This window comes from Papio anubis, chromosome 15 (genome assembly GCF_008728515.1).
Source record: "Papio anubis isolate 15944 chromosome 15, Panubis1.0, whole genome shotgun sequence".
NCBI lineage: Eukaryota > Metazoa > Chordata > Mammalia > Primates > Cercopithecidae > Papio > Papio anubis.
The window spans coordinates 88,788,323-88,812,557 of NC_044990.1; the positions used below are offsets into that span (position 1 = coordinate 88,788,323).

The 24,235-nt window shown below is 39.8% G+C and overlaps 1 long non-coding RNA gene across 1 annotated transcript; it reads left to right on the forward strand.

Moving 5' to 3' along the window:
* Positions 1–1,638: 1,638 nt before the first annotated feature.
* Positions 1,639–23,175, forward strand: LOC110741745. Its single transcript, XR_002518545.1, has 5 exons — positions 1,639–1,679; positions 1,917–1,974; positions 18,080–18,250; positions 21,521–21,679; positions 23,136–23,175. It is a non-coding gene; the product is annotated as an uncharacterized LOC110741745 (long non-coding RNA).
* The last annotated feature ends 1,060 nt before the right edge of the window (positions 23,176–24,235 follow it).

Genomic DNA, 24,235 nt, shown 5'->3' on the forward strand with positions numbered 1-24,235 from the left:
TGGCACAACTTTGGCTCATTGCAACCTCTGCCTCCCAGGTTCAAGCAATTCCTTTGCCTCAGCCTCCTGAGTAGCTGGGACTACGGGTGCCCACCACCATGCCCGGCTAAATTTTGTGTGTATATATATATTTTTAGTAGAGACAGGGTTTCGCCATTTTGGCCAGGCTGGTCTCAAACTCCTGACCTCAGGTGATCCACCTGCCTCAGCCTCCCAAAGTGCTGGATTACAGGTGTGAGCCACCACAGCCGGCTCATATTGTATATTTTAGGTATATAAACATATGTATTAAGAATATATAATTTGCACTTCCCTTGTTTCTGTTGCCTTTGTACAACTTTTCAGATGTGTATTGGCCATTTGTATTTATTCTAAAATGATTCATTTTTCTATTTATTACAGACAGATATTTTCTCCAAATCTGTTATTGTTATTTTATATTTGTTTATGGCATCTTTGTCATAACAAAGCTTTAAATTTTGGGATCATCATCTCTGAGCTCTCTTCTTTATAAAATTTATATTTTGCTTAAGAAAGTCGTCCCCACCCCCAAAAGTATAAAATATTCTCTTACAGTCTTTACAGTTTTTCAAATATCTCTTTTATCTATCTGGAATTTATTTTGGTTTTTAGGGTGGGGAGTCACTGAAATTCTTTGACAAAATGGGAGAATGTGAGGGATGCCGTGTGGTGTAAGGAAAGAGTGCTGGCCCTGAAGCCAGAGGACCTGGTTTCAGTCTCTGGCGTGTACCAGCTGTGTGATCTGGGTGGAATTTCTTCATTTCTTTGACCCTCAGTTCCTCATTTATAAAATGAGTAATGATGCCTACCCCTCAGAGTGTTAATTCATATGAAGTTCAAATGAGATAATGTATTAGTCCATTTTCATACTGCTAGAAAGAACTGCCTGAGACTGGGTAATTCATGAAGAAAAGAGAGTCAGTTGACTCACAGTTCTGCCTGACTGGGGAGGCCTCAGGAAACTTACAATCATGGCGTCATGGCAGAAGATGAAGGGGAAGCAAGGCACATCTTATTTGGTCGCAGGAGAAAGAGAGAACAAAGGGTAAGTGCCACACTTTTAAACCATCAGAGCTCATCAGAACTCACTTACTGTAACAGAACAGCATGGGGAAAATCCACCCCCATAACTCACCCAGGTCCCTCCCTTGACATGTGGGGATTACAATTAGAGATGAGATTTGGGTGGGGACACAGAGCCAAACCATATCAGATAACATATGTAAAAATGGCCATAACTTAATGATGTATATTAACTCCTCTAAGTATTTCCTCAAATAGATGGTCATTGTCTCAACCCAATATTGAATACTCCATTACCTTCTCACTCATGAAATGTCAACTCTATGATATATTAAATTTTCATAGACACATGGGCATCTCAATTAGTTTCCACTGATTTATTCATTTATTCCAGTGAAAAATCTTTGCTGTTTTCATTTTACTAGCTTTATAGGATTTTTTAATATTTAATAAGGCAAGCACTCTGTTTGCTTCCTGTATTAGTTCATTTTTGCATTGCTATAAAGAACAACATGAGACTGGGTAATTTGTGAAAAGAGGTTTAATTGGCCTATTGTTCTGCAGGCTGTACAGGAAGCATGGCTGGGGAGGCCTCAGGAAACTTACAATCATGGTAAAAGTCAAAGGGGAAGCAGGTATGTCCTATATGGTTGGAGAAGGAGAAAGAGAGTGAAGGGGGAGGTGCTACACACTTTTAAACAACCAGATCTCGTGAGAATTCACTATCACAAGAACAGCAAGGGGGGAAATCCACCCCCGTGATCCAGTCACCTCCTACCAGGCCCCTCCTCCAACAATGGAGATTACAATTTGACCTGTGATTTGGGCAGGGACACAGATCCTAACCATATCACTTTCATTAACGTTTATAGATTAACTTGGAGAACACCTATACATTTGGAAGATGAATCTTCTCATTCAGGATATGAGGTATTTCCATTTATTCATGCTATCTATGATAGCCTTCAGTTATATTTTACAGTTTTCTTCACATTTCTTTCTGGCATATTATGTTTTAGTTGCTACCGCACATGGATCATTTTTTCCATGACTTTGTTCTGTTGCTTCCTATTTACATGTAATAACAAGCTAATTTTTGTAGGTTGATCTCAGATCTGGCCCCCTTGCTGATATTTCTCATTTGTTCTAGAAGTTTGTCAGTTGACTCTTGTAGAGTTTCCAGGTAGAGAACTGGGTACAACACTGCTAGTGCCATACCCATGACCGATAGTGGCCATTCCTGCTTCCTTTCCTTTCCTCCTTTAATTCCCTCTTACTGAATGAGCTGGGACTTCAATGAAAAGTTAAGTACAGTTGGCAATAGCAGGCATCAGAGTCTTGTTCTGATTCACATGGAAATGCTTTGAATATGTCACCATTATTCTGATGTGCCAGGTATTTCCAATAAATATTGCTTTGTCAGGTGCAGGCAAGTTTCTTTTATTATTTTTGGTATTTTTAGAGTATTACCAGAAGTTAATGCTATATTCTATCAAATACTTTTTTGGGGTTGAGGCTAGGGATAGCTATGTGTGCAGATCTTCTCTATTTATTTATTTTAGAGACAGGGTCTCATTGTGTCACCCAGGCTGGAGTGCAGTGTTATGATCAAAACTCACGGCAGCCTTGAACTCCTGGACTTAAGCAATCCTCCTGCCTCAGCCTCCTGCGTAGTTGGGATTACAGACGTGGGACACCATACTGGCCTTTTTTTTTTTTATTTGAATTCAATAAATTTTGATCCCATTCCAGCAGGTGTAGCTTAAAAAATAATAATAATAATAAATGAATTTTGAAAAATCTTAGCATTATTGGGATGGACTCTTCATGGCTGTGATAGATTTTTTTTTAGTCACTACTGTATTTGAATTGATAATTTTTCGAGACGGAGTCTTCCTCTGTCACCCAGGCTGGAGTGCAGTGACACGGTCTTGACTCACTGCAACCTCCACCTCCCGGGTTCAAGTGATTCTTCTGCCTCAGTCTCCTGAGTAACTGGGATTGTAGTTGCCCACCACCATACCCGGCTAATTTTTGTATTTTTAGTAGAGACGAAGTTTCGCCATGTTGGCCAGGCTGATCTTGAACTCCTGACCTCAAGTGATCTGCCCCCCTCTCGGCCTCCCAAAGTGCTGGTATGACAGGCATGAGCCACCACACCCGGCCTGATTTGATATTTTATTAGTAAGTTTGTGTCTCTGAGATGGGGCTTTTAAAAAAACTATTCTTGTAGTGTGTGTGTGTGTGTGTGTGTGTGTGTGTGTCAGTGTCAGAAGTATATTAACCTTCTGGAATGAATGTAGGTGGTTTACCTTTTTTTTTTTTTTTTAATGCCCTGGAAGCATTTATTTATCCTTCAAGGGTAAATTCCTCTTCAAGGAATTATTTGTCCCTTGAAGATTTGTTGGAAATAACAGGCAGACAATAACTTTAGCAGTAAGTCTTTGACTACCTTTTCAATTTCTTCTCTTCAGGGTCTCTATCTCTCTCTCTTTTTTTTTTTTTTGAGACAAGAGTCTTACTCTGTCGCCCAGGCTGGAGTACAGTGGCTCGATCTCAGCTCACTACAACCTCCACCTCCCAGGTTCAAATGATTCTCCTGCCTCAGCCTCCCCTGTAGCTGGGATTACAGGTGTGTGCCACTGCACCCGGCTAATGTTTGTATTTTTAGTAGAGACACAGTTTCGCCAGGTTGACTAGGCTGGTCTTGAACTCCTGGCCTCAGATGATCCGCCTGCCTCAGCCTCCCAAAGTGCTGGGATTACAGGCATGAGCCACTGTGCCTGGCCTCTATCTCTTCTTGACTCAGTGTTATCACTTTCTATTTTCTTTATTCCATATTATATTTTTCATGAAAATGTTCTATTTCATCTAGGTCTTAAAATGCATTGGCATACTATTGAACATATCACTTACTTTTTCATCACCTTGATGACTCTGGTTGTATCACCTTTCTCATTTCTAATATTGTCGATTGTATCTTCTCTCTTATTTCTTAAATTGGCTTGTCATATACTAGTCCATTTAATTGATCTTTACAATAAACCAGTATTTGGTTTTATTGATTAAATCTATTCTTTTTCTTTTCTTTCTTTCTTTCTTTTTTTTTTTTTTTTTTTTTTTGGAGACAGAGTCTTGCTCTGTCGCCCAGGCTGGAGTGTGATGGTGAGCTCTTGGCTCACTGCAGTCTCCACCTCCCAGGCTCAGGCAATTCTCCTGCCTCAGCCTCCCAAGTAGCTGGGACTGCAGGCACATGCCACCACTCCTGGCTAATTTTTGTATTTTTAGTAGAGATGGGATTTCACCATGTTGGCCAGGTTGGTCTCGAACTCCTGACCTGAGGTGATGCACCTGCCTTGGCCTCCAAAGTGCTGGGATTACAGGTGTGAGCCACTGTGTCCGGCTTGTTATTATTTTTCTTTTACTGATTTATTATATCATCAGCCTGATTTTTATCTTTCTTTCACTTTTTTCATAGCTTCTTGAGTTAAAAGCCTCTTGTATTTTCAATCTTTCTGGTTTTCCAATACATGAATTTAACACCATGAAATTTCATCCAAATACTCCTTTGTTTGCATCCTGCATATTTATAATGTCATTTGTTTCTAATAGCCCATATTTTTAATTTTATATTTTCTGTGATTCAGAAGTTACTTAGAAGCATGTTTTAAATTTTTCGTAGGTATAATACTCTCCTCTAGCTATCCTATTAATTTTGTCGCTGATTTTATGATGCTGTGGCCAGACATTCTCTGGTCCTTATGATTTCTGCTTTTTTTTTTTTTTTTTTTCTGAGATGGAGTCTCACTCTGTCACCAGGCTGGAGTACAGTGGCACGATCTCAGCTCAATGCAACCTCCGCCTCCTGGGTTCAAGTGATTCTCCTACTTCAGCCTCCAGAGTAGCTGGGACTACAGGCACGTGCCACCACACCCAGCTAATTTTTGTATTTTTAGTTGAGACGGGGTTTCACCATGTTGGCCAGGATGGTCTTGATCTCTTGACCTCGTGATCTGCCCCCCTTGGCCTCCCAAAGTGCTGGGATTACAGGCATAAGCCACCATACCTGGCTTGATTTCTGCTTTTTAGAAATCTTTTTGTTCCTCTGATATTCTTGCACATGGTCAATCTCCTATTATTTAGACATTGTGTAGCCACATTTATTTAATCTGTCAATTTCTAAGAAAACTGTATTCATGTAATTTACTATGGTTGTGGATTTGTTTCTTTTATTTCTACAAGTTTTCACTTTTGTGTGTGTCCTATATATATACACGTACATATATATTACTCTATGTGTATATATGTGCTATATGCGTATACATATATATGTATATATACATATGCATATATACCCACATTTTACACATGTATGTATGTGTATGCATCTGTGTATATATATGGTATATGGTGTGTGTATATGTGTATATATGTATATGCTATGTGTATATGGTAGATATAGTTTGGCTCTGTGTACCCACCCAAATCTTATCTCTAATTGTAATCCCCATGTGTTTGGGAAGGGGCCTGGTGGGAGGTGATTGAATGATGGGGCAGACTTCCCCTTGCTCTTCTCATGATAGTGAGTTCTCACAAGATCAGGTCGTTTGAAAATGTGTGGCATTTCCCCCATTGCTCACTCTCTCTCCTGCTCCCTCATATAAGACATGGTTGGTTCCCCTTCACCTTCTGCCATGATTGTAAGTTTCCTGAGACCTCCTCAGTCGTGCTGACCTGTGAGTCAACTAAACCCCTTTCTTCATATATTACCCAGCCTCACGTAATTCTTTATAACCCTGTGAAAATGGACTAATACGGATTATGGTACCCAGAGTGGGGTACTGCTATAAAGACACTTGAAAATGTGGAGGTTACTTTGGAACTGGGTAATGGGCAGTTTGAATAGTTTGGAGGGCTCAGAAGAAGACAGAAAGATGTGGGTAAGTTTAGAAGTTCCTAGAGACTCATTGAATGGTTTTGACCAAAACACTGATAGTGATATGGATAATGAAGTCCAGGCTGAGGTAGTCTCAGATGGAGATGAGGAACTTATTGGGAACTGGAGTACAGCTCACTCTTGCTATGCTTTAGTAGAGACTGGTGGCATTGTGCCTCTGCCTTAGAGATCTGTAGAACTTTGAACTTGAGAGAGATGATTTAGGGTATCTGGCAGAAGAAATTCCTAAGCAGCAAAGCATTCAAGAAATAACCTGGCTGCTTCTAACAGTAGTCATATGTGTTCACAGAGAGATGGTCTGAAATTGGAACTTTTGTTTAAAAGGGAAGCAAAGCATAAAACGTTTGGAAAATTTGCATCCTGTGCAATGTGGTAGAAAAGAAAAATCCATTTTCTGGGGAGAAATTCAAGCCAGCTGCAGAAATTTATGTAAGTAAAGAGAAGCCAAATGTTAATAGCCAAGACAATGGCGAAAATGTCTGCAAGGGATTTCAGAGAACTTCATGGCAGCACCTCCCATCACAGGTCCAGAGACCTAGAAGGAAAAAATGATTTCATGGGCTGAGACCAGGGTCCCATTGATCTGTGCAGGCTTGGGGCATAGCATCCTGTGTCTCAGCCTCTCCAGCTCCATCTGTGGCTAAAAGGGGCCAAGGTACAGCTTGGGCTGTGGCTTCAGAGGGTGCAAGTCCCAAGCCTTGGTGGTTTCTATGTGATGTTGGGCCTGCGGGTGAGAAGAAGGCAAGAACTGAGGCTTGGGAATCTCTGTTTAGATTTCAGAGGATGTATGGAAATGTCTGAATGTCCAGGCAGAAGTCTGCGGCAGGGACAGAGCCCTCATGGAGAACTTTGAGGGGAAACATGGGGCTGGAATCCCCACAAAAAGTCCCCACTGGGGCACTGTCTAGTGGAGCTGTGAGGAGAAGGACACTGTCCTCCAGACCCCAGAATGGTGGATCCACCAACAGTTTGCACCATGTGCCTGGAAAAGCCACAGGCATTCCACACCAGCCTGTGAAGGCAGCCAAGGGGGCTGTATCCTGCAGAGCCACAGGGGAGGAGCTGCCCAAGGTCTTTGGAGCCCACCTGTTGCATCGGCATGCCCTGAATGTGAGACATGGAGTCAAAGGAGATTATTTTGGAGCTTTGAGATTTAATGACTATCCTGCTGGATTTCAGACTTGTATGGGGCCTGTAGCCCCTTTGTTTTGGCCAATTTCTCCCTTTTGGAATAGGAGCATTGATGCAATGCCTGTACCCGCATTCTATCTTGGAAGTACTAACTTGCTTTTGATTTCACAGGCTCATAGACAGAAGAGACTTGCCTTGTCTCAGATGAGACTTTGGACTTGGACTATTAAGTTAACAATGGAATGAATTCAGACTTTTTAGGGAACTGTTGGGGAGACATACTTGGTTTTGAAATGTGACAAGGACATGAGATTTGGGAGGGGCAAGGGGCAGAATGATATGGTTTGGCTCTGTGTCACCACCCAAATCTCATCTTGAATTTTAATCTCCATGTGTCAGGAGAGGGGTCTGGTGGGAGGAGATTGGATCATGGGGGTAGATTTCCTCCTCCTTGCTGTTCTCATGATAGTGACTGAGTTCTCACAAGATTTGGTTGTTTGAAAGTGTGTGGCACTTCACTCTTTGTTCTCTTTCTCTCTCTTGCTCTGCCATGGTAAGATGTGCCTGCCTCCTCTTTGTCTTCTGCCATGATTGTAAGTTTCCTGAGGCCTCCTAGCCATGCTTTCTGTTAAGCCTGTGGAACTGTGAGTCAATTAAACCTCTTTTCTTCATAAATTACCCAATCTCAGGTAGTTCTCTATAGCAGTGTGAAAATGGACTAATACAATGGTGTATATATGTATATGGTGTACACACACACATATATTTATAAAATGTAAAGTGTGTGTGTGTGTGTGTGCAAGATGCTTAACTGCTCATTATTGTTTTATCTTTTTGGGAGATTGTAACTTTTTCTCCATAGGCAAATATCCATAAAAATTATTTAGATTTCATTCTAAATGGTCACTCTGTTCTGGGTTCTGTTGACGTTAAATAAAATGTGTAGTGACAAATCTTATTTAATGTTTTACTTGGGGTACAAGCATTGCAATTTGGGACATACACACAGATGGGTGGTTCTCTGCATATCTGAAGAATAAAAAGGAGATTGGAGGTTTTATAAAAAGGAGAAATGTTGTGTATTCCTCTTTGAGAAAGTTCATTGGCACTACCAAAGTTTGGGGCAGCTGGCAAGCTCTGATTGGTGAGTGAAAATGGTAGTCATTAGCCTTACAGTTGTAGCAGGTTGTTTCAGTAGCAGTTAGATAAAACTGGTCTCAGGCTATAGCAGGCAGCTTCGGCAGGCAAGCTTGCAGAAAATTACATTCTTGGAGCAATGTTATGTGCCCTGGGTGTCTTTTCCTCTGGCTTCTTGATTTGTTTTAGTTGGTTATGACAAGAATGACCCAATTCATATGATCAACTTTCACATTTCCCCCTTTTGATCAAAATCTTTCTCTGAACACAGCACTGATCAAGCATTTTGAAGTTAGGCTTAATTTTCCTTCAGTGCCAAGATGGACCTGTCACAATTGTCTCTGTCCCATGTCAGGGGGAACATAGGGAGGTCTATATGAGGGTCCCAGGCCACATATGAATAGCAAAGAGGCCAGAAGGAAAACTCTCAGGACAGATTTGTTTGGAATCCAGCATCAAGTTCCATATGGTCAGTTCTATAGGCATCAGCAATCATCTTGAAGCACTGGGCCAATGTTATTCTATTAAGAGAGTTGGCTTTACAAGGATTAGACAGGCTATAAGAGCAAAGCTTAAAGACTATGCTACAAAAAATAATCAGCAACTATATAATAAATCCAGTTTGTATAATGGTTCAAAGTCATGAATCTAATTTTGAAGGTAACCAACTGTAAGGATTAAAAAGTCCAGGCATATCTGGTGAGACTTGCTGTAGCTACTCAGTAACATTTTATGACTGGGTTGAATCAATGCAGAGAATGCCAAATTACAAAAGAGACCACTAGTACAATTAGAACAAAAAGTTGTGTTAGGGATATTTTTAAAGTTTCTCACTATATGGACATATATATATATATGTATGTGTGTGTGTATATATATATATATTTTGGAGATAGAGTCTTAGTCTTGCTCAGTCACCCAGACTAGGGTGCAGTGGTGCAAGCTCGGCTCACTGCAACCCCTACCTCCTAGGTTCAAGCAATTCTTGTGCCTCAGCCTCCCAAGTGGCTGGGAGTACAGGTGTGTGCCACCACACCCAGCTAACTGATGTGTTTTGGTAGAGTTGGGGTTTCGCCATATTGGGCAGGCTGGTCTCTAACTCCTGGCCTCAAGTGATCTGTCTGCTTTGGCGTCCTAAAGTCCTGGGATTACAGGCATGAGCCACCACACCAAGCATAATAATTTTTTAGGTCAGATATTGTCAAGTTACCAGCAGAAGCTACTGATTGTGAAATTTTAATTATACCATTATCCTGTCAAATGAAAAAGATAGTATTAAGGTGGGTAAAAGTCTCATTATGATACAGAGTCTTGTTCTGAAGTTTTAGGAAGAGCTGTTTGCAGTGTGGAAAATGTCAACTTCTCACTCTGATTTGCAGTTTGAATGTCTCTTGGTATAGCATTGACAGTTTGGTGAACTTTCTTCGTGGCTCATACATCAGGCATGAGACTTGCTCCTTAAAATTCATCTTGTTTTAGCTAATAGGGCTTTAGGAACAGAGAAGTTCCCATTTTACTATTTTTATAGAAGAAAGTTGGAATAGATGAACATAACAGAATTTGGAAAATGTTCAGGGCTACAATTTAATCACAGTTGTATTATAGCGCTCCTTTAGAGACATGACTTCCCCCCCGCCCACATTGATCTTATGGGAATCTCAGATTTAAAAACATCTTGAAATTAGGAAGCCAAACAGAGGCAAACTTTAGATTTTACTTATAGTCTTAAGGTTCCTGGGCCTGCCGGGAAGTGAGTGATTGTTTTTATTTACTCACTGTAGGGCTGAGAACCATCGAAGTCAGATGGTGTAATTTTGTTTTTATTTATTTTTTTAGAGACAGAGGCTCACTCTGTCACCTAGGATGGAGTACAGTGACACAGTCATAGCTCACTGAAGCTTTGAATTCCTGTGCTCAAGTGATCCTGCCACCTCAGAATCTGAAGTAGATAAGATTATAGGTGTGCACCACCATGCCTAGCTTATTATTATTATTATTATTATTATTATTATTATTTAGAGACAGTATCTAGCTGTGTTGCTCAGGCTGGTCTTGAACTCCAGGCTTCAAGTTATCCTCCCACTTCAGTTTCCCAAAATGCTGGGATTACAGGTATAAGCCACCACAACTGACCTATATTTTCAAATATGACATTTCAGTTGAAGCCTTGGCAATATAACAAATATTCTTTATTGTATTCTGCTATAATGAGAGAGCAGATTTTTCTTGGAGTTAGGTAAATAATCATATTGCCATAAAAATACCCAGAAATAGTTTTTGAATTCTGGGAATCAAGTAAGAAGGAAACAAAAACAAATGCTTTTATCTGTGTTTACAAAAGTACACATGTATTAGTCCATTCTTATATTGCTAATAAAGACATACCTGAGACTGGGTAATTTATAAAGGAAAGGGTTTTATTGACTCATAGTTCCACATTGCTGGGGAGGCCTCAGGAAACTTACAATCATGGCAGAAGGGGAAGCAAACATGCCCTTCTAGCAGGATGGAGAAATGCAGAGCCAAGGTTGGGGGAAAGCCCCTTATAAAAACCATCAGAGCTCATGAGAACTCACTCACTTTCACAAAAACAGCATGAGGGTAACAACCCTCATGATTCAATTACCTCTCAGCAGGTCCCTCCCACTACACATGGGAATTATGGGAACTACAAGATGAGATTTGGGTGGGGACATAGCCAAACCATATCATTCTGCTCCTTGCCCCTCCCAAATCTCAGGTCCTCACATTTCAAAACACAATCATGCCTTTCCAACAGTCCCCCAAAGTCTTAGCTCATTCCAGCATTACCCCAAAAGTCCAAGTCCAGTCTCATCTAAGACAAGGCATGTCCCTTCTACCTATGAGCTTGTAAAATCAAAAGCAATTTAGTTACTTCCTAGACACAATGAGGGTATACGCATTAGGAAGATACATCCATTCCAAAGGGAGAAATTGGCCAAAACAAAGGGGCTACAGGCCCCATGTAAGTCCGAAATCTAATTGGGCAGTCATTAAACCTTAAAGTCCAAAATGATCTCCTTTGATTCCATGTCTCATATCCAGACCCTGCTGATGCAAGAGGTAGGCTCCAATGGCCTTGGGTGACTCTGCCTCGGTGGCTTCACAGGGTACAGCTCCCCTCCTAGCTGCTTTCATGAGCTAATGTTGAGTGTCTGTGGCTTTTCCAGGTGCATGGTGCAAACTGTTGGTGGATCTACTATTCCGGGGTCTGGAGGACAGTGGCCCTCTTCTCACAGCTCCATTAGGCAGTGCCCCAGTGGGGACTCTGTGTGGGGGCTCCAGCTTCACATTTCCCATCTGCACTGCTCTAGCAGAGGTTCTCTATGAGAGCTCCACTCCTGCAGCAAACTTCTGCCTGGACATTAAGGTGTCTCCATACATCCTCTGACATCTAGGTGGAGGTTCCCAAACCTCAGTTCTTGACTTTTGTGTATCCACAGACTCAACACCATATGTGAGCCACCCAGGCTTGGAGCTTACATCTTCTGAAGCAATGGCCCAAGCTGTACATTGTCCCCTTTTAGCCACGGCAGGAGCTGAAGCAGCTGGGACTCAGGGCACCAAGTCCCTAGGCTGCACAGAGCAGACGGGCCCTGGGCCCAGCCCATGAAACCATTTTTCCCTCCTAGGCCTTGAGGCCTGTGATGAGAGGGACTGCTGTGAATGTCTCTGACATGCCATGGAAGCATTTTCCGCATTGTCTTGGTGATTAACATTCAGCTCCTCATTACTTATGCAAATTTCTGCAGCTGGCTTGAATTTCGCCCCAGAAAATCGGTTTTTCTTTTCCAGCACATCATCAGGCTGCAAATTTTCCAAACTTTTATGCTCTGCTTCCTTTTGGGTGCTTTGCTGCTTAGGAATTTCTTCTGCCAGATACCCTAAATCATCTCTCTCAAGTTGAAAGTTCCACAGATCTCTATGGCAGGGGCAAAATGCTGCCAGTCTCTTTGCTCAAACATGAGTCACCTTTATTTCAGTTCCGAAAAAGTTCCTCATCTCCATTAGAGACCACCTTAGTCTGGACTTTATTGCCATATCACTATCAGCATTTTGGTCAAAGCCACCCATCAAGTCTCTAGGAAGTTCTAAACTTTTCCATATCTTCTTTTCTTCATCTGAGCCGTCCAAACTGTTCCAGCCTCTGCCTGTTACCCAGTTTCGAAGTAATTTCCATATTTTCGGGTATCTTTATAGCAGTGCCCCACTACCCAGCACCAATTTACTGTATTAGTCCATTCTCATGCTGCTAATAAAGACATGCCTGAGACGGGGTAATTTATAAAAGAAAGAGGTTTAATTGACTCACAGTTCAGCATGGCTGGGGAGGCCTCAGAAAACACAATCATGGCGAAGGGGAAACAAACACACCCTTCTTTATGTGGTGGCAAGAAGAAGCGCAGAGCGAAGTGGGGAAGAAGCCCCTTATAAAATCATCAGATCTTGTGATAACTCACTATCATGAGAACAGCATGAGGGTAACTGCCCCCATGATTCAATTACCTTCCACTGGGTCCCTCCCATGACATGTGGGGATTATGGAAACTAAAATTCAAGATGAAATTCGAGTGGGGACACAGCCAAATCATAGCAATACTTCACCAAATTGCTATAAATTATAGATGGTTTAAGAGAGAAAATTTTCTTAAATCCGTAAATGAAAACATTTAAGTAGAGAACAATGTTTCAAATAACAGTCATAAAAGCATTATCTTCATCAGTTATTCAATCCCACGTAGTCAACTTTTGTTCTGCTTGATCTCCATTAGTCGTTTCGTGAGTTCTCCGTCTCTTTATTAAAGTTCCGTGAGTTCTCCATCTCTTTATTAAAGTTCCGTGAGTTCTCCATCTCTTTATTAAAGTTCCGTGAGTTCTCCGTCTCTTTATTAAAGTTCTGGAAATCCTCATCTTAGGTGTGTCAGAAACCTATATTTAACAGTACTTGCTGGAGTCTTTTCCACGAATCTGATTATAAATATTTTTTGAGAAGAATTGTATTATTTTATTTTTTTTGAGACAGAGTCTTGCTCTGTCTCCCAGGCTAGAGTGCAGCAGCATGATATCAGTTCACTGCAACCTTTGCCTCCTGGGTTCAAGCGATTCTCCAGCCTCAGCCTCTTGAGTAGCTGGGATTGCAGGTGTGTGCCACCACACCTGGCTAACTTTTCTATTTTTAGTAGAGATGGGGTTTTGCCATGTTGGCCAGGTTGGTCTTGAACTCCTGACCTCAGGTGATCCGCCCACATTGGCCTCCCAAAGTGCTGGGATTACAGGTGTGAGCCACCTCGCCTGGCCGAGAAGAATTTTAAAGAATAACTGTGGATGACAAAAACTTAGAGTAGTCATGGTTAAAAATCTGCTAAACATTTATAATCAACAAGGAAATTTAGTTATTTCTATTACATATAGTATTTTAAGATAACCAGAATTCTGACTGATAGCATATTAGATTTCTATGACTATATAATTTTAGAAACATATAAATAGCATACCCATAAATGTAACTAAAAGATCTAGTATCATTTATCATTTGACAATGTTTTTCACACAATTTCCCAAATAAGCCTAATCATTTAATATCTCTAGAAGATGAGAAGTATATCTTTTGAAACTTTCCACAGGTCTGACTGGAAAATATCAGAGTTAATTCAAGGTGAAAAAAACCTTAATTTAGCATTTGACATTAGGGACATTTGTCAAAGATGTCAAAAGGTGCAAAACAGGTCATGTGTAGTGGCTCACGCCTATAATCCAAGCATTTTGGGAGGCCAAGGCGGGCAGATCACTTGAGCCTAGGAGTTTGAGACCAGCTGGGGCAACATAATGAAACCCTGTCTCTACAAGTAACTAAAAAATTAGCCTGGTGTGGTGGTACATACCTGTGGTCCCAGCTACTAGGGAGGCCGAAGTGGGAGGATCACTTGAGCCCAGGAATTTGAGGCTACATTGAGCCATGATTGTGCCATTGCACTCTGGCCTGGGCGACAAAGTGGGACACTATCTCAAAAAGGAAAAAAAAAAAAAAAAAAAGGCTCAAAACACTTGATCAAAACAGAATCAGAGGTCACTATAAAATAATAGTCATTCATTTAACCAGAGTGACAATTGAAAGACTTCAAAAGCAATATGGAAAGTTACATGAATGTAAAAATATTAACCCTTCCAAGCTTACTTTTCCTAAGTAATCAAAAACCTACTAAAGGCAACACAGGAAATTATCTTGGTAAAGCATAAAGTCTTTGTTTCTTAGGTCAGCTACCAAAAAGACAAAGAACCTCGTACAGTGTGATGATTTCTCCTTGTGGAAAGCTCATTTAGATAACCTGGAAGTCAAACTTGACTTAAAAAAAAAAAAAAAGGGAACTTGAATTTAATTAGACAGAGGAAAAATGTGTCCAAGATTATGAGTGTACACTACATCATGCAGGAATGTAAACAAGAAAACCAGCAGCTTAAGCAGAGGAATATAAGGCTTTTAGTAACAGCATGAGAAGTTTCTTGGTTGAATGGAACAATTCAGACATATCAAGAAAAGCCAGGAGTACAGAATCAAGTTATGCTAAACAAAACATTGCTTTTCTGGGTCTTCAGGATAAACATTTCAGTGTCAGGCCATAGCAACAGAGTTAGAACAGAGGGGGAAAAGTTACAGGAGTTGGCAAGAAAGTTGAAGGAAAGAGTTATAATCCTAGGACTTTTCAAGAGGAGAGTAAGTTGGAGGCAATGATGTGTGACTGCAAATTATGTGCAGCAAATACAGCAAAAGTTAGACTTCTGAGATACAAATTTGAAAAATTTCAAAAACAAAACTCTAGCTCATGAAAAAATTATGTTAAATGAAGAGGACAGCCTTTTAAATCTAAAACTAGGGAAATTAATCTCAAAAAGCAGATGGCTGTTAAAGAAACAGATTTTTAAAATTAAAAATCAAAATCTCTTGAAATTTAATTCAGAGCAGATCAATACTTTAAGAAAACTTTCATTTTAAATATAGAGGTTTAGACTCTGGTCCTGTGTCACTGTACCACTGACACCAATGTTTAATTTTTAGAAAAATAATTTATTTCCAATCCCAGACAACCTGATTATACATGTAACTTACTTCATTAGGCCCATCTTTTATAAATCCTCTGACTTGTTTAGACTATTTATCATTTTCTTAAAACTTCCAGTCTTGTTCCCATAATTTTATTTTTAAACAACAAATTATTTTGTCATAGGACAAAGATTTACTACATAAAATTCTCATGCAAAATTATTTTTTCCTAAATTCATATTTTAATTAACAGATCTAAATATATTTACTCTTTTTATAAAATTTAAGAAGCCAAAAATGACGTTATGTTTCTTTAGCAATTTGTTTCCATTTTAAAAAATCTTGTTTAGCTATAATCCAGATATTTAATGAGTATTATTTAATTTCATATAACATAATTTTAACATTTACATGAAAAGTTTATTTATAACTATTTATTTTTATTTATAGTTATCTAATTTCTTTATTTTTTTACAGTTACACCTAGATTACCTGTTAATATCAGGTGTTTACCTAGATAAAAACCTTAAGATTAAAAATAAGGGTATCCAGGCCGGGCATGGTGGCTCAAGCCTGCAATCCCAGCACTTTGGGAGGCCGAGGCAGGCAGATCACGAGGTCAGGAGATCGAGACCATCCTGGCTAACCTGGTGAAACCCCGTCTCTACTAAAAAATACAAAAAAACTAGCCAGGTGAGGTGGCGGCGCCTGTAGTCCCAGCTACTCGGGAGGCTGAGGCAGGAGAATGGTGTGAACCCGGGAGGTGGAGCTTGCAGTGAGCTGAGATCCGGCCACTGCACTCCAGCCTGGGCGACAGAGCGAGACTCCGTCTCAAAAAAAAAAAAATAAAAAAAAAAATAAGGGTATCCTGTTGACAACTGCAGCCATTTTAATCATATCAACAATATTAAATTAATCTTACTTATTAAATAATTATATAAACAAAGACCATTTATTTTAGGCTGAGTTTATAGCTTTTTGTCCTTAAAACACCTAGTAGAGGCAAATGTAAAACTGTCTGATTAATAAACCCAAGCAAAAAATGTATGTTGACAATTTTGAAGACATTTCTAATCTTATTTTACTGACAATTTTAAAACCAATTAATCTATCAAATATTTACTTAAGTCACATGAATGAAAAAAAAAAGAAAACCATTTGGGTTAATTACTATGTTTTATATGAGTGCTCATTTCCTTAAACTAATCAGAATAACATTTCTTGAGACATTTCTGACAACAGATTTTTATTAATTAATTAATTATAAAGACAAGGTCTCCCTCTCTTGCCCAGGCTTGAGTACAGTGGCATGATCACAGCTCACTGCAACCTTGAACTCCTGTGCTCAAGTGATCCTCCTGCCTCATCCTCCCAAGTTGCTGGGACTACAGGCAAACGCCACCATGCCCAGGTATTTAAAAACGATTTTTGTAGAGATCTTGCCCAGGCTGCTCTTGAACTCCTGGGCTCAAGCCATCTTCTCACCTTGGCCTCCCAAAGTGTTGGGATTACAGGCATGAGCTACTGCATCTGACCCATATTTTATTACATAGACACAACATGCAATATAATACATATATATGCATAAACATGTCTAAACACACATGAAGATTTTGTAGTTTTTATTTTAGAATTTTAATCGTGAGACAGTAAAACATATAAGCTTATCAGTTTATAAAAGACAATTGGATCCAAATTATTTTTCTAACAAAATGAGATAAGGCTAAATGTTAAGATTTTTATTTTTATTTATTTATTTTTTTATAGAAGGGAGGACTTGCTATGTTGCCCAGACTGGTCTGAAACTCCTGGTCTCAATTGATTCTCAGTTTAAGATTTTTCAAAATAGGCAATCTTATAAAGGCTGTGACCAAATTTAGGTAAAGCAGTTTGAGTCAGTTACCAATATACCGAATCGGAGAAAGAAGAGTTAACTGAGAAAATGTGACTGAGTTGTGTAAGGAGGCCCACAAGATAAGATTAATTTTAACAAGGTTTGTACAGTGTTTTCTTGGAGTAAATTCCCTGTCCTTGAAGATAAGAATGTTGACAATCATGTTAGTGTAGGGAAGGTGTCTTTTAGAAGGGAATTTCATCTTTTGCTTTTAAGAAACAGCATGAAGGTCAAAATGATTTTCTTTTATATCTGCAGATTTTTAAGTGTTTTTACTTAAATAGCCAATATGCCAGAATAATGAGGAATTTTGGGGAAAAAAAAAAAAGAAAAGCTTTTAGCTTAGAGAAGGTAAATTCTCTAAGAGGAGGAATTATAAGAGGGGAAAAAGCTCTGGAAAGAGCCTCAGCTAGCTTTGATAGTATTTTGTAGCAAGGGAATCTTTGAGTCCTGAATAATTCTTTTTAGCCTCAAGATATCAATGAAATATGCATATCCTATTTGTAGCGTATGATCATATAGCCATAGTCTTTTAGTTTAATTTTAAGAACAACAGACTGTTTGAATGATCCCTATAATGTTTGAACATGTTACCAGCTGGAACCTCAGAAAATATCTTGGCATGCCTTTGCACTTTGAGAGCTCATTTTATGGGTGCTCTAGTTTAATGCCAAATACACAAAGCCAATTAAATGCAAGCACTGAATATGCAGAGGCCAAATAAATGCAAGTGCAGATGGAAAATAAAGTATGTACTTCCCAGGAAGGACGATAGGCCTTCTCCAAATGAAGGAGAAAACCCCCTCATCCAAACTTTGGAGCTTAGGTCAAGGAAGAAAATAACTTTCCCCAACAGGAGATCTTTCAAACAGGAGTGGGACAAACCTTCTCAAGCAAATCACGAAGAAAACGGAACTCAAACAAAATCGCGGGGGAGAAGAGGCCACGTGCAGATGCAGCAGGGTTCAAAAGGCTCCACTGTGGGTACCTCACGCCGCTGTTCCAAGAACCAGTAATTCTTCCTGAGGTGAGTCAGCTTTGGAGTTGACTGATGACGCTGTGTATGATAAAGTCAGATAAAACAGGTAGAGAAAAATCTCTAAATTTAACATTTTATTTGGGATATGGGAATTGCAAGTTGGGGCATACACGCAGACCAGATGGTCTTTGGTATGTCCGAAGAATAAAGTTGAGGTTGGAGATTTTATGAAAAGGAGAAATGCTATGTATTACCTTTGATTATTGTCACTAGTTAAGCTTTGGGGAGCTGGCTTTGGGTAGATTGGTGAGCGACAGAAGTGGGTAAAACTAGTCTTAGAGGGGTAGCGTGTTGTTTCAGAGGCTATTAGGTAAAACTGGTTTCAGGTTACAGCAGAAGTTCAGCTGCCAGGCGTGAGAAGAGTTCAGTTCTTGGAACAATGTCATGTGTGCTTAGAGCTGCCCACCCCGGGCTTCTTGACTCTGGGTTAGTTGGGCATGACAAGAATGACCCAATTCATACGATCGACTTTCCCAGTTGCATCTGTTAATTCAGAATAGATGATTGCTGGGTGGTTCAGTTTCTTGCATGTCTGAAATTGTTTATTCTCCTGCATTAAAAAAAAAATTATTCCTTCTGGAATTCCTATTCCTATTTTCTTGTTTAATTCCTATTTTCTTTCTTTCAGGGCTTGCTGTGTTACCCGGTTATTTACTGTTTCATATATATTTTATTTTATTTTATTTTATTTTTTACTTCTTCCAGGTTGGTCCCGTAATTCTTTAGGCCTCTCTCAAGGCTTCGAGTGGATGTTGTTTTATATTTCATCCAGCCGGGGAGTTGGAGACCTGATCTGCATTACCTAATCTACTGTTATCAGAAGCCAATAATAATAATAATTCTTTTTTATTTAACTTATCTTTTATATTTGCTCTTATTTCTGCTCTATATATTCTGGAAGATTTCTCCAATTATATTTTCCATATCCCCTACTTGTTCTTTACCATTACCTACTGTAATATTGTAACTTAACCTTTTTTTTTTTTTTTTTTTTGAGACGGAATCTCGCTCTGTCGCCCAGGCTGGAGTGCAGTGGCGCAATCTCGCTCACTGCAAGTTCACCGGGTTCCCCGGCTCTCCTGCCTCGCCTCCCGAGAAGTTGATTCACAGGCGCTCACACCGCTACTCGGCCAATTTTTTATTTTTATTTTAGTAGAGACAGGCTTCCAGGTTAGCTAGGATGGTCTGGATCTCCTGACTCCTGGATCCAATCTGGCCTTGGCCTCCTCCTCATGCTGGATTACAGGCTTGAGCCACTGCTACCGCTGTACTTTTTTTTAAATAATAAATAGAGATAGGATCTCGCTTCTTTTTTTTATGAGTCTCACCCAGTCATTTAGGGTTGGAGGCAGCGCCGATCTCTTAGTTCATCAAGTAGCCTCCTGGGTTCACGTTTTACCTCTGCCTCAGCCTCCCAAGTAGCTGGGACTACAGGCTTCACCACTCGCCTGGCTTAATTTTTTTTTTTTTATTTTAGTAGAGACGGGTTTTACCGTGGTGCTAGCCAGGATGGTCTCTGACCCTGACCTCGCGGATCCCCGCCTCGGGCTCTCCCAAAGTGCTGGGATTACAGGCGTGAGCCACCGCTGGGGCCTGCCTTCCTGATCTCATGTCCAGGCTGGAGTGCAATGGTGTGATCATAGCTCATTGCAGCCTTGAACTCCTGGGCTTAAGCAATCCTTCCACCTCAGCCTCCCAAGTAGCTGGCCTAGGCCACCATGCTTGGCCAATTTTTTATTTTTAAATCTTTTGTAGAGACAGGGTTTCACTATGTTGCCCAGGCTGGTCTCAAACTCTTGGCCTCGGGTGATCTTGCCACCTTGGCCTCCCAAAATGCTGATATTACAGGCATGAGCCGCTGCACCTGGCCAGCTTTTACTTTACTTTTATTTTATTTTTTAATGGAGTCTTGCTCTGTCACTCAGGCTGGAGTGCAGTGGCCAGTCTTGGTTCTATTTTTAGTAGACAGGGTTTCGCCATGTTGACCAGGCTGGTCTCGAACCCCTGACCTCAAGTGATCTGCCAGCCTCGGCCTCCCAAAGGGCTGGGATTATAGGCATGAGCCACCATGCCTGGCAGCTTTTACATTTTTAATGTAAAGCGTAAAATGGCTGCACCTGGCTAGCTTTTACATTTTTAATGATGTAAATGTAATGAGGGATTTATTATTATATATTACATGATAAATGTAATGAGAGATGTATTCGAGGAGTTTTGGGGAGAAATCTGGTGTCTTTCTGATCTTGCCTTGGCTATGTTCCTCTGTAGGTGTTTGAAGTTAACAGGCTTTATTTGTTCTCTGTTAAGATCCTGCACCCACACTGTGAGTCTCCGCATACAGGTGCCTCACTTTTTTCTATGAATTAATTGAAATATATCAGAGGTAGAGGAAGTACTGTGTTAAAACAGCATATGTCTTCCACCTAACTCAGAAATACAAGTTTACAGATTTAATGTGGTCAAATTTATTTATAGTTTGTTCTCTTTTGTCTTACATGAGAAATGTTTTTTTTCCACATTCAAAAAAAAAATCTTGATATTTAGATATTTTATTGTCTTTTCTTTCTTTCTTTCCTTCCTTCATTTCTTCCTTTCCTTTCTTTCTCTCTTTTCTTTTCTTTCTTTCAGGGCTTGCTATGTCACCTGGTTATTGACTGTTTTATATATATTTTTGAATCTCTTATCATAGTCCATGAAATGCCCTGTCGAGATTTTACCTGCAATTGCATTCAATGTATACATAAATTGGACAAACATTCTTAACATATAATGTTTGTCAATTTACTTTGGTCCTCTATTAATTTTCTAGTTCCCCCCTCCCCCACCCCCGCAATAGACTAGTACATATTTTGTTAGCTTTGTTCCTAGAATCTTACATTTTCAAAATTTTTTTGAAAATTTTTGCCTTTTCAAAATTAATACATGGAGTGGTGACTCATGCCTGTAATCCCAGCACTTTGGGAGGCCGAGATAGGTGGATCGCTTGAGCTCAGGAGTTCAAGACCAGCCTGTGCAACATGGCAAAAACCCATCTCCACAAAAAAAAAAAAAAAAAAAACAAAAAAAACCACAAAACACAAAAATTAGCCAGGTATGGTGGCACACGCTTGTGGTCCCAGCTACTTGCAAGGCAGAGGTGAAAGGATGGAGCCATTGTTATAGAGACATTACATTGCCAGAATTGTGTTGCTGAAGTAGGCCGGAAATGGAGGATGTATTCTGACCTTTCTATTTCTCCATTCTCTGACCATCTACTAGTGACTCCCCTTGGCTGATTTCAACATGGATTTCAATATGGAAGCGGAGCTTAATGAAATCAGGGTGATGCCATCTGTGGAGTTAGCACCCCCAGGACACAGAGCATGGAAGAAAGGCAGACAACAGATCTAAGATTGAAGAACACAGAATAACCAGCAAGTGTGCAACTTTCTCATAAATCCACTGGATTAAATTTGTTATTTAAGCTGTTCAGTTATTTTATATCATTACTATTTTTTGGGGGGGCTTATCATTTACTAAGAGATATAAAAATTCCTCGCTATGTTTGTGGATTTATTTCTATTTTGTTTTTAAATTATGCTTTTTACTTGTTGTTGTTGTTGTTGTTGTTGTTTTTGAGATGGAGTCTTGCTTTGTCACCCAGGCTGGAGTGCAGTGGTGTGATCTTGGCTCACTGCAACCTCCGCCTCCTAGATTCAAGCAATTCCCCTGCCTCAGCCTCCTGGGTAGCTGGAATTACAGGAGTGTGCCACCATGCCTGGCTAATTTTTTTGTGTTTTTAGTAGAGATGGGGTTTCACCGTGTTAGCCAGAATGGTCTCGATCTCCTGATCTCGTGGTCCACCCACTTTGGCCTCCCAAAGTGCTGGGATTACAGGCATGAGTCACTGCGCCCAGCCTCAATGGAAACTTTTATCATTAGGTGTCAACCCTATCCATCTCTGTACTTTTATTGCCTTGAAATCAATTTTCTCTGACATTAATACAAGTAGCTGACTTTCTTTCAATTTCTGCTTTTCTATTATATGATTTACCATCCTATACTTATTAATATTTCTCTATCTTCTTGTTTTAGTTTTTGAGACTTATTTATTTTTTGAGATAGGATCTTGCTTTGTCTCCCAGGCTAGAGTGCAGTGGCACAATCATGGCTCAGTGCAGCCTTGACCTCTGGAACTCAGGTGAACCTCCCACCTCAGCTTCCTGAGTGGCTGAGACTGTAGGCATGTACCACCATGCCTGGTTAATTTTTTAAATAATTTTTTTTTTTGTAGAGACAGGCTCTCACTATGTTGCCCAGGCTGGTCTTGACCTCCTGGGCTCCAGTGATCCTCCCATTTTGGCCTCCCAAAGTGCTGGGATTACAGGTGTGAGCCACCACACCCAGCCTTTTCTTGTTTTAGGTATGTCTCTGCTTAACAGCATATAGCTACATGTTCTTTACTTTTTAAAAATCCAATCTAGCATTGTCTTTTAACTTGAGAGTTTAGTCCATTTATATTTGTTGTGATTTCTGATTTGTATTTATGTATGCCATCTGCTTATGTGCTATTTATCCTGCTCTTTCTGTTTTTTTTTTATGTGCTATTTATCCTGCTCTTTCTGTTCTGTTTTTTTTTTTTTTCTTTCTTACTATATCATTTAAATGTCCAGTCAGGAAAACAGAAAATACCATACATATTTCACATAAAGGGAAATTATTATAAAAGTATTAGAAGTACTGGAGCAGAAAGGGAGTATGAGGTTACCCCAAAATTAGTAACTAAAAATTATTATTGTTATTCCTAGAGCTAAAGAGGCCAAAGAGAAAATGAAGTTGAAACCATGCTGCCCGCTACACTTGACAGTTGCCACTTTTTTTTTTTTTTTTTTAGATGAAGTCTTGTTCTGTTGCCAAGGCTGGAGTACAGTGGCGCGATCTCCTCACTCCAACCTTCTCCTCCTGTGTTCAAGTGATTCTCCCACCTCAGCCCCCAAAGTAGCTGGGACTACAGGTATGTACCACCATACCTGGCTAATTTTTGCGTTTTTAGTAGAGATGGGGTTCCACCATGTTGGCCAGGCTGGTCTCAAACTCCTGACCTCTGGTGATCCACCCACCTTGGCCTCCCAAAGTGCTGGAATTACAGGTGTGAGCCACCCAGCTGACAGTTGCCACTCTTGTTGCCACCAAACACTAGAGGGAAAATGAATTTTCCCTCCTACTCTTCAATCCCCAAAAGTGCTTTCCTCTGGCAAAATTTAGCAGCAAGCCAGATAGCAAGGAGCCTGGCTTCCCACTTCTATACTCAGAGAGGAGTATAGAAGAAAAAATGTTGCTAAACAAATATTATCCATCACTCCTGCTTTCTTTCAAAAAATTAAAAATATTTTATTATTCAATTTTTATTGTTTAGAAGTTATACATACTCTTTGTTTTTCTGGAAGTTACTGTAGCCATTGACCTTGCAAGACCTGAAATTAATATCTTTACCCTTCCCAATAATATAAAGAGCAATTTATATGCATTGTTATCCAGTATTTTAATATTTTTTTCTCATAAATCAGACATTGTTTTATAGAGTCAATTTTTTTGGCTTTCATTAAAACTTATAATAATAATATCTTTGTTTAGCATGCCTTCTTGCATCTCAGAAGTGCTTTTTTTGCCTTAAGTACTGACTTCAGGATTTTCTTTAATGAAATTCTATCAGTTTACCCTTTAAGATTCAGTCTAAATATATATATATATATAAAACCCTCATTTTTATAAGGCAGTTGCTTGTGGCAAAGATTTCCAGAGTGACATATTTTATTTCTTTCTACATTTTGAGGGACTCGTCCACTGGCTTTTGACTTCCATTGCCACTGTACAGAAGTCAATAGTTCATTCAATTGCCCTTCCTTTATGCTGATCTATTTTTTTTCTTTCTGCCAGCTTTTGAGAACTATTTACCTTTTGAATTCTGTAATTTCACTTTGATTGGTCTATTTT